Raw genomic sequence first — 11,898 nt, forward strand, 5'->3', positions numbered from 1 at the left:
AGCTAAGTGTGTGGGTGAGGGTGAGGGAGTGCTCTCATTGGGTGGCCCAGCTGAGCGTGTGGGTGGGGGTGTGGGGTGTCCACAGTGGGTGGCCTAGCTAAGTGTGTGGGTGAGGGTGAGGGAGTGCTCTCATTGGGTGGCCCAGCTGAGCGTGTGGGTGGGGGTGTGGGGTGTCCACAGTGGGTGGCCTAGCTGAGCGTGTGGGTGGGGGTGAGGGAGTGTTCTCATTGGGTGGCCCAGCTGAATGTGTGGATGGGGGTGAAGGGGTGTTCTCATTGAGTGGCCCAGCTGAGCATATGGGTGGGAGTAAGGGGATGTTTTCACTGGATGGTCCAGTGCCACTCACTTCCCCCCAGCTTCCGAAAGTCCTGTGGGCTGGAATACTGGGACAGGCCCTGAGGTGGCTCCACACTGAGCACATCACGAATATTCATTTTCAAAATCAATTATTCTAGCTTCCTGATTGGACTGACCATAAGACCATTCGAGGCAAGAGTAGAAGTAAGCCATTCGACCCTTCGAGTCTGCTCCACCTTTCCACGAGATCACGGCTGATCTGATAATTATTGACTCCACTTTCCTGCCTTTTTCCCATAACCATTGATTCCCTTCCTGATTAAAAATCTGTCTATCTCAGCCTTGAATATACTGAATAACCCAACCTGTATAGCCATCTGTGGTAAAGGATTCCACCGAAGAAATTCCTCGACATCTCTGAATAAACGCGTGACCCCTTATTCTAATATTATTCCCTCTCGTCCTAGACTCTCCCACAAGGGGAAACAACCTCTGCATCTGCCCTGTCAAGTCCCTGAAGAATCCTATATGTTTCAATAAGGTCACATCCGATCCCGCTAAACTCCAGTGGATACAGGCAAAACCTACTCAACCTCTCCTCAGAAGACATTCCCTCCAATATCAGCCGAGTGAATCTTCTCAGTGTCAGTCTATCTTTCACCAGATAAGAGGCCCAAAACCGTTCATAGTATCCCAGTGGCAAATGGATGAGCTCTTACGTTCTGTTTTCCACCCAGGATCCTTGTCACTTCTATAGCAATGAGCTTCTTTCAAACATTCTTAGGTCCATGACTGCCACACAGGGTGAATCATGGGGTTTAAACAACGACTTGCATTTACATAGTGTGGAAGCAGGTCATTTGGCCCATTGAGTCCACATCGACCCTCCAAAGAGCGTCCCGCCCACCCCTCCACCGTATCCCTGTAACCCTGCATTTCCCATGCCTAACCCACCGAGTCTGCACATCCCTGAACACTGTGGGCAATTTAGCATGGCCAATCCACCCTAACCCGTATGCCTTTGGACAGCGGGGAAGGTTTCTGATGTGGATTTGCCCTGCATGACAAATGAGAATCAAAATCAATCATTGGCTGAACAAGCTAGATATTAAAGGTGATGAGTGGTGGCTCAGTTGGCAGCAATCTCACTGACTAACTCAAAAGGATTAGAGGCTCCAGGTCTGGTCCAGAGACTTAAAGACAAACTCAAGGTGGATCCTTGCAGTGTGGTACTGAGCGAGAGCCCACTGTCAGTGTTAATTTCTCGTGAATGAGACATTAACCAAGGCTCTGTCTTCCATGTCAGCTGGGTATTATTTCAAGAGAGTGAAGTGAATGCTTCCCCTCTGTTCTGGCTAACATTTATCCTTTAATTAACAAACAACTAAAAACAGATTACCTGGTCACTATCACATTGCTGCGTGACAGAGATTGCTGTCTGCAAATTATTTGTTGCATTTCCTACAGCATTGACCAGATTGCCAATGAAGTACTTTGAAATAAAGTGATGAAAGATGTCCTAAGCGATTAAAGGCACTACGTAAATGCAAGTCTTTCATTTTTAGTTCTTGCTTCTGTGTTGTTACAATCCTAGCCAATGGTAATGTCGGACAAGCCAGATCCTGGAACAGGATGTGGCTTTAATAGACTGTAAATCTTCATTCTGCCACTGGTGCACCATGATGGTCAATCACTGAAGATGTTCATAAGAAGCTGCCAATGTACGTTTAACAAAAGAACATCATGGTTTGTGACATATAAAAGAAAAAAAAACATGAACTATTTTAAATTATGTAAGAACTTGTTGAAATGGTCTTATAACAACCATCAGAAAAATGGATTGAGTATTTTACTCTAAATAACAACCTTACAGATACTCAACCCCAAGCGAACGGTCATCCCATTTTCACTGTAAAGTTCCTCATTCAGGCTGTAATTGGTTCTTTTTGACAAACATTTGCCATGAAGATTTTTTTTTCATCAATGCCTCTGACACCCCTAAATAAATTGCGAACACAGCTCACTTCATTCTTAATGTGTCTTGCTTCTTGACATGGTAAAGCCTTCTGTTTCTGGAGCTTTTTTTCTTTTACTAACTAATCGGCCTTTCAGGACTTCCTCTAATATTTACCTGGTGCCGGGCGGGGCTCACACCATGTGGGGAACACGTAGGTTTCAGTACGAGCTCCTCGAGGGTGTTCCCTGTTGTCAGGCACTCTGCGCCAGCTTTAGGGACTCAGCAAGGAGTATGGGGTGTTCCCACTGAGTACAAAGTCTCTATCCCTGCGTGGCACCTCCCCACCCACCAACCCCAACTCTCCACTGTCCCTGGACCTGACCTCATTCACTTGTGACCTGGATCCCTTGCAGATAGTAGGCCACCAGCATATTTAATTTTCCACTTAAGAGCCTGAATTGGCAGCAAGACAATCAGGTCACCCTAATGCCTCAACTGGGGCAAAGGAAGGCAGGCTATGGAACCCCCACTGACCACCTTCCACCTTATTTGATGCCTGCTATTACCACAGACGGGCATATAAATCTTCATCAACCTTTGTCAGAACTGGGAGAACAGTTTCTCAGTAAGAACAGAAGCAGGGAAATGAAGGAGGTGGGGAAAGAGCAGTAAAATGACTAAAGGCAGGGATGGTGGAAGGTAAAGGACAGGCAGCAATGAGACAAGTAAAGAAACACAGGATGGGCCTGAGAAGCTGAAAATGACAAAAACTGCTATTCAAATGTTGAACTTTTATCAACCTCAAAAAATAACTCCGACGACAGATTTCTCTGATTCACTCATTCTTTCCAGCACTATGTTTTGAGCCCAATGGTTTTAATTGAACTGAAAATAATGTATAATTTCATGATTTAATGTCTATATTTCTTCAAGTTCAACAAAAAAGAAAAACAAACCGTGTGCATATCTAATCATTATCTGATGTGACTTTGTGCATATCACACTTTAATGCAGCACTTTCAAATCCAATAGATTGTAAAGGCTAGTAGCTGGTGTTTTGTTAAAGAACCTATTAGTTTTGAACTCTTGACCCTTTTGTATTCTCCACTACTTTTCTTGCACATAATGTCTGAACCTCTGCCACAATCAATGGAAATTTCGCCAATCTCACTCTTCAGGAACTGGAAATAGTTCATTTTTAAAAGGTTTATGGCTCATTTTATTTCCCATTAGCTCTCACTGTAGCCATATTCCTGTTGAAGTGGAAGGCAGCACTGCAGAGATCCTGTCAGTTGTTGTTGCTGTTGGGATAAACGTTTCTGTAGATTAGGCATTGCTAATTTATTCTCCTGAATCAGCCAAACCCATCCACAAGGGAATGTCATTGTTCTGTGCTTTGGACACACCTTTTAATTTGGAGACTATTAGGAGACTAGCTAAGGGGAAGCAATGGCCAAGTAGTATTATTGCTGGGCTATTTATCCAGAGACCCAGGTAATGTTCTGAGGACCTGAGTTCATGGCAGACGGTGGAATTTGAATTCAACAAAACTCTGGAATTAAGAGTTTACTGATGACCATGAAACTATTGGCAATTGTCAGGAAAAATTCATCTGATTCACTAATGTCCTTGAGCGAAGGAAATCTGCCATCCCTCCCTGGTCTGGCCTATATGTGACTCCAGGCCCACAGCAATGTGGTTGACTTGTAAATGCCCTCTGGGCAATTAGGGATGGACAATAAATGCTGGGCCAGCCAGTGACATCTACATCCTGTGAATAAATAAAAAAACATTCACTAAAAACCAAAAGAACTGCGGATGCTATAAATCAGGAACAAAAACAAAGTTGCTGGAAAAGCTCAGCAGGTCTGGCAGCATCTGTGGAGGAGAAAACAGAGTTAATGTTTCAGGTCTAGTGACCCTTCCTCAGAACTGATGGTGGCAGGGAAAACGTCAGTTTATATGCAGAAAATAGGGAGGTGGGTGGGGTAGGGAGTAAACAATAGGATAGGGCCCAAAGAGAGAGAAAGACCGTTGGACAGACAAAGGAGTTGCTAACTATCAGGCTGGGAGGGTGAATGGTTGTTAATGGGGACTGTTAGTGACTAACAACAGGGGGTGTGTAATGGCAGGCTGTGTGGTAACAAACATTCACGGTCCATTTCTGATACTCTCAGCTTTGTCTGTATGCCTTGGGGGACAGGTTTCCCCAGTTCTTGGCCAATATTTATCAGTCAATGAGAGATTTATTGTCAAAATTTGTAATAGATGTAATAAAAGGTGTTTAATATATATTTATAGTTCTGGATTTGGATTTTGGCAAATAGATTTTGATTATCGTTATCATGTACTGCGGTTCAAAGGGATGCCGATATCTGATGGAACAATGGAATTGGTGACAGATACATTAATTAAGCGTTAAGTAGATATGAATGATTGTATAAATAGGGGGAGATGGTAATCAGAGTCTTATGGAGTGTGGGTAACTGAAGCTCTCACTAAAAGTGTGGAGTCGGACTTTGTTCAAAAACTTGTTATTTTCTAATGTCTTATATTGGTAGCAGAGGACGGTGGCGTCAAAATGTAAAGTTTTAGGGTATGATTTACACAGCTTTGTTTGCTGAAATGAGCCTTACAAGTAGTGGAAGAACCAAGTTACAGTGTGGACCTGGGTTATCTCTTCATCAATGAGGAAACAAAGTGTGACCTTAATACTTGCATTACGGAACAGAAGCAGAATAAGAAGCAATGCCTTTTTTAAACAGTTGGAGCCTGATGACTTTAATACGGTTTGAATAGATAGTTAACTTTCACTGATACCAAATGAGTTATTGACTGCATATCAGAGATGAGCAGATTTTGACAAATTTAAAAAAGCTGAGTATAGTATCATGGAATAACACATAATGGAATTCAGTGGATCACATGCAAGACTGCAGAAATTTCATTTCCAAATTTCCCAACCCGTGCTGGGAGTTTCATTCATGGGAGTTGGGTGTCTGTGGCTGGATTAGCATTTATTGCCCATCTCCAATTGCCCAGAGGGCACTTAAGAATCAACCAGTGGATCATGGATGCACATCAACAGTAAATGGAATGGACTCACTAAAATACTACCAAAGTTGCTGAGTGAAAAGGATTCAGGCAAAAATAAGGAACTGAGAGTTCCACCAGTTGCAGCGTTGGATTAATATTGTACGAAAATCTGAAAGAATGGTCATTCCTTTTCAAATAGCTGGAATCAATGATTTATTAGCATGGATACAATGTCCAGTGAAACACCACCGTTAGTAACTAGGCCATCAATGAAGGAAGCACAGCTGAAACTGGAAATCGCAGCGGGTCAGGCAGCATCCACAGAGAGACAGCAAGCTAACATCTCAAGTCTTCATGACTCTTCTCTTCATCAGAGCTCTGATGAAGAGTCATCTGGACTCAAAATGCTAGCTCCCTTTCTCTCCATGGATGCTGCCTGACCCACTATGATCTCCAGCAATTTTTGACTTTAGTACAGATTCCAGCATATGCAATAATTTGTTCTCACAGTTGAAACTGGGTACAGAAAACGACAAAGCTGTGGTATTTGGAAAAGCTGTGAATCTGCAGTTTACACCATTGAACAGTACTGTATTCCTCTACTGGAACGTAATCTCTCCAGTAAAGGAATTAAAGAAGTATTTTTGTCATCAAAAGGTAGAAATTTAGAAGACAAAATCCCAATTGTTAAAATTGCCTTGGTAATTTGGCCATCTGTTCTCCAAAAGGTTAAAAAATTTAGTAAAGGATGTGGAATAAGTGGGGAAAATGAAAGGTTCACAGAACAGATGTCATAACTGTGAGATTTGAAATAAGTACCAAAAGAGATTGCCTTGGCCTACAGAAAGTCTGCCTTTTGCAAGAGATTTCAACAAAATAGTGGCCAAGGATTTTACAGTTTGCTGCAAGGAAAACATTTTCATTTTATGTTTTATAGATTTTACAGCCAGATTTTGTCAGTCAACAATAATTCATAGTTAGGATAAGAAAATATTTGTGGATAGGTAATGGAAAAGTGAATATGGACTGATCTTGGACCACTGACAAAATTTCTTACCAATAATTGGAGGGGTGGGGAGTTTACTAATGTTGAATTCAGAGTTATGTGTGTGAAATTGAAACATAATAGTTATGATATCAGCAGCAAAAAGCCCTTTAGCAATGGGGTATGTGAAAGTAACTGTGCAGTAATGGGCAAAATGGTTCATAAAATATTGGCAGAGCTGCCAAACTGTGTATTATTGTCTGTCGGTCTGGAGTCACATGTAGACCAGACTGAGTAATGATGGCCTAAAAACCATGAGTGAACCAGATGGGTTTTTTCCCCAAAAATCACTTCATGGTTATCATTAGACTTTTAATTCCAGATTTTTTAAATTATTGAATTCAAATTCCATCATCTGCCATGATGGGATTTGAATCCAGCCCCCCAGAATATTACCTGGGTCTAGGTTAAACAGCCTAGTGATAATACCATTAGGCCATCACCTCCCTCTCCTATTAATGCCATCACAAGACTGACAATTCCCACCTCCACAATACCCCTCCAATTTCACTCCTAGCTCCATTTACTTGTTACTGAAAGCCCTATTCATGTCCTTGTTGCCCCAAGATGTGACTATTCTGATGTAAACCTGCCCTGTCTTCCACATTCTACCCTTCATAAACTTGATGTCATCAAACGCCCTGCTTCCTTAACTCACAAGTTTCAATTCCCTGTCAACCCTGAACTCACTAACCTGTGTTCTTGTTTTTAAAGTTCTCATCCCTCTTTTCAAATCTCCGTTTGGCCTCACCCCTCCACAATTCTGTAATCACTGCTAGCCTCACAGCATTCTGCAAAACCTGATGTATGCCAGTTTACTTTACCTCACTAGTTGCTGTAAGCTGTTGTTTCTAACCAATAAGTCAGTAACTTTATAGTTTGTGAACCAGTTACTGTGTGCCTCCTATAAGGAAGTGGAAAGTACCTGAAGAAGAGATGGAAGAACAAGTTCTGACAAGCAAACAGATCATCTCAGCAAACCCTATGGACAGGCCATTGAACTGCCTTTTCAGATTTTTCCTCCACTCATTGTGTGCGTGTGTGCGTGTGTGTGTGTGTGTGTGTGGTGTGTGGTGTGCTTGCATGTGTGCATGCATGTGCATGTGTGTTGGAAAGATACAAAGTGAAGTTAGAAGGGGAAAGAATTTCAACTAGTAATATGTCGACTATTTATAATCGTTTACCTCGGGGTTGAACCTAATTATTTGCAATAAGTAGTATTTCTTGTCAAGGACAAAAACGTGGTCCATACTTTCTGTTTGCCTGGGTTTAAACAGATGGGGGAAGGAGGGAATTTTGCACACTTTGATGACATCTTTAACTACTGTGAAGACGCTAGCAATGTCAGAACATGATTTCTGGCACATTACCCCACTGAGGGGTAACAAACTTCAGCATACATGCAAACAAATTGCAGAAATCTCTGACAAATCTTGAGGCCCCATTATTTACCTTGCTGGGTCACAAAACAATCTAAATGAACAAAGTTCCTTTGTTGGTGCAGACAACCCATTGACTCCAAAGCCAGGTCTCAAACACCGTTTTTACAATAAATCGCCATGCCTACAAAAATGCTTACAAGTAAATTATTAATTTGTGACGCATAGAAAACCCGTCGGTTACAATCTCAAAAAGCAGAAACTCAAAGCCACAGCAAAGAACATTAAAAATGATACATAAAACTCCACAGTTTACATCACAACATCCTGACTGAAACAAGTGGAACTGAGTTCAATCGGAGTCAATGTCACAGGGAATAAAACAGGGAAATCCAAGAGTGTGATAAAAATAACAGAGACAGAAATCAGAAGTCAGATTGTCAGCTTATGAGAACATACATTTATTCTGATCTATATATCAGGAACAAAGGCAAGGTGAAATCTGCTTTGAGTGAACTAGAGGTTTGAGAGTCAAATTCTTAAATTTATCTAAGTTCAAAACAGGAATGAATGATGCAGCAAACTGTATATAAAAAAAAACTTGTTCCATGCAGCCAACTAATACACTTTTCAATCACATTGAGATACTAATCTATCCAACATTGGACATTTATACTCAATCTTATCATCTATAAACCAGCAAAATATATTTGACAAACAGTTTCCCACAGAAGCCCAACATTTATTAATCCTGACAAAACCTCAATCTGAAAGGACAATGATATATATTCAAATAATTCTACTAAACTAAACAAAGACCAGAGCTGAATGAAATGCAATGACTGCCAAGAATTGGAATTTATTTTTCATATTTATCTCTTTAATGTCTCCTTAAAGTTATAATCAGCTGTCAGGAAAATTGTTTGCACAGAACAAGATGAAGAAAAACCAAGAGCTACAGTGCAAATTCCCCCCAAGTAATTACTGCTAAAATCATAAAGCTATAGCTTTCAATAAGGAAATAGATTTGTTAGCAGATGGGGAAACGTACAATTCTGGTCACCACCCTCGCAGAGGATGTGGATGCTTTGGAGAGGGTACAGAAAAGGTTTACCAGAATGTTTCTTGGTATGGGGGATTTTGGCGATGAAGAAATGTTGGATGGCTGAGTTAGTTTTCACTGGAATGCAGGAGGTTGTAGGGTGACCTGATAGAAGTGTATTAGATTGTGAACGACATGGGTAGAACAGAAAGTATGAGACTTTTTCCCCGGGTGGAGGGGTTAATTATTATGGGACACAATTTCAAGGTGTGGACGGGGGGGTGGGGGGGGAGAATGGAGTTTAAAAGAGATGTGCAAGGCAAGTTCTTCACACAAAGGGTGGTGAGTGCTTGGAACGCGCTGCCGGAGGAGGTGGTGGAAGCAAACACAATAGCAGCGTTCAAGAATCATCTGGATGAATACATGAATGGGAAGGGAATAGCAGGATATGGATCCTGTAAGTGAAGACAGTTTTAGTATGGGAGGGTAAAATGTTTCAACACAGGCTTGGGGGGCCATAGGGCCTGTTCCTGTGTTGTATTGTTCTTTGGAAAGAAGAAACGGTACAAGTTTCACAGGTCATGGAAGATCTGCCTCAGCACACTTCTATCCAATCTGCTTAACCTCATGAGTAGAAAGGTCTGCAAAATATGCCACAGATAATCCCAAAGACCTAAAGGCAATCGAAGAAAACTGAAGGAATCTGTCTAAATCGACAACACTTATTGTTAAATGTGACCAGTACAGCCATGTTTGTCTGAATTATAGAATAATTCTGATGTATCGTGTAACAGATCATTTTCGTCTTTATAAACTTCCTTCCCAATCTTATTTTTAAAATCCCTATTCCGACAAAAACATTCCTACAGTTCACTTTTAAAAAGGCTGTACAATACAATTTGCAAAACAAACATTTTCGCTGTACTTAGGTACAGGTGACTACAATAAATCATACCAAATCAAAAATAACCAAAATAGGATTCTGATGATCTGTACATGTTAGAAAGATGATTCCTCAAGTAAAAAGGGTTAGTTCTGGACCATCAAGAAGAAAAAAAATCTACTAAAACTACCTGCTCCAGGAACAACTAAATGAAGAGGGAAAAAAGAATGCAGGTTTTGTTTTTAGGAAAAGGATGATTAATTTATCACATCCTTGCACTGAAAGCCTTTCAATGATTTTATCCACATTGAGAGCATTGGTAATGTTTTAAACTATGAATGGTTCAAATGAACAGGATCAAGATCAACATTTCCACTGATCACAGATTTGCAGCATTAGGGATTCATATTTAAAGGGTCAAGAAAAAACAATAAACAGGAAATTCAGGAGAACTACTTTTATATTAACAAGGTGGTAATTATGTGGAATACACATGGAAGAAATCCTGCTGGGATTCTAGAGGGAACTGGGTGGTTTTATATTTGCAGCCGAATGGAATTCAGGATGTTAGAAACACACTGAAGGATTACTGCGAATAAATGGGCTTGAAGGACTGAAAGATATCCTCTAAGCTGAAATGTGTATTGCTGTAATGAAGACATGACTATATCAAATTTCAATTCATTGGTTGGCAACAGGACTGGAGTTCAAAATTTACTTTTTTCAGAAAGCATTTGACAAAGCGCATGGGATTGGGGGAAGTGTATTCAGATGGATAGAAAACTGGTTGGCAGAGAGGAAACAAAGAGCAGGAATTCATGGGTCCTTTTCAAATTGGCAGGCAGTAACTAGTGGGGTGCCACAGGGATCGGTGCTGGGACCCCAGCTATTCCCAATATATATTAATGATTTGGATGAGGGAACAAAATGTAACATCTCCAAGTTTACAGATGATACCAAGTTGGGTGGGAGGGTGAACCGTAACGAGAATGCAGAGATCCTTCAGCATGCCCTCGACAGGTTGGGTGAGTGAGCAAATCAATGGTAGATGCAGTATAATGTGGATGAATGTGAGGTTATTCACTTTGGAAGAACAAACAAGAAGGCAGATTCTACCTGAATGTCTGTAAATTGGGAAAAGGGTGTGTGTAGCAGGACCTGGGTGTCCTTGTGCACCAGTCGCTGAAGGTAAGCATGCAGATGCAGCAGGCGGTAAAGAAGGTAAATGGTATGTTGGTCTTCATTGCGAGGTATTTCGAGTACAGGAACAGGGATGTGTTGTTGCAGTTATACAGGGCCTTGGTGAGACCACACCTGGAATATTGTTTGCAATTTTGGTCTCCTTTTCTGAGGAAGGATGCTCTTGCTCTCGAGGGAGTGCAGCGAAGCTTTACCAGGCTGATTCCGAGGATGGCGGGACTGTTGTATGAGGAGAGAGTGACTAGTTTAGGATTGTTTTCGCTGGAGTTCAGATGAATGAGGGGAGAATCTCATAGAGACTTATAAAATTCTAAAAGGACTGGACAGGGTAGATGCAGGGAGGATGTTCCCAATGGTGGGTGTGTCCAGAAACAGGGGTCACAGTCTGAAGATTCGGGGTAGCCGATTTAGGACACAGATGAGGAGACATTTCTTCACCCAAAGAATGGTGAGCCTGTGGAATTCATTATCACAGGAAGTAGTTGATGCCAAAAATATTGAATGTATTCAAGAGGCGACTAGATATAGCACTTGGGGTGAATGGGATCAAACGTTATGGTGAGAAAGCAGGATTAGGCTATTGTTGGATGATCAGCCATTATCATGAAGAATGGCAGAGCAGGCTCGAAGGGCCGAATGGCCTCCTCCTGCTCCTATCTTTTATGTTTCAATGTAAATAGAAGCTGCCAATTTTTAATAAATCACCTCATTTTAATATCTCTTTGCAGAGTGAAATGGTTTTATGAAAGATAGAAACAAAAACAGAAATTGCTGTTCAGACTCAGTTGGTGGGACAGAATCTGTGGGAAGAAACAGAGTTAATGTTTTGAGTCCAGTGACTCTTGATCAGAAAGAACTGCTAGCAGCTGGGAAAAAGTGGTATTTATGCTGAAGACAAAGTTAGGTGGGTGGGTGGGTGGGGGCAGGTGCGGGTGTAGTGAGGTCAACCAGGTAGACCTCCTAGAATATGATTTCCCTGATTGGGGCTGTTAATCTGGTCCAACCAGGGAGCCCTGGCTGACAGATATAAAGAGGGGCATCAGACACCCTGTTCACTCA

The sequence above is a fragment of the Rhincodon typus genome, chromosome 27 (genome assembly GCF_021869965.1).
Source record: "Rhincodon typus isolate 14 chromosome 27, sRhiTyp1.1, whole genome shotgun sequence".
Taxonomy (NCBI): Eukaryota; Metazoa; Chordata; class Chondrichthyes; order Orectolobiformes; family Rhincodontidae; genus Rhincodon; species Rhincodon typus.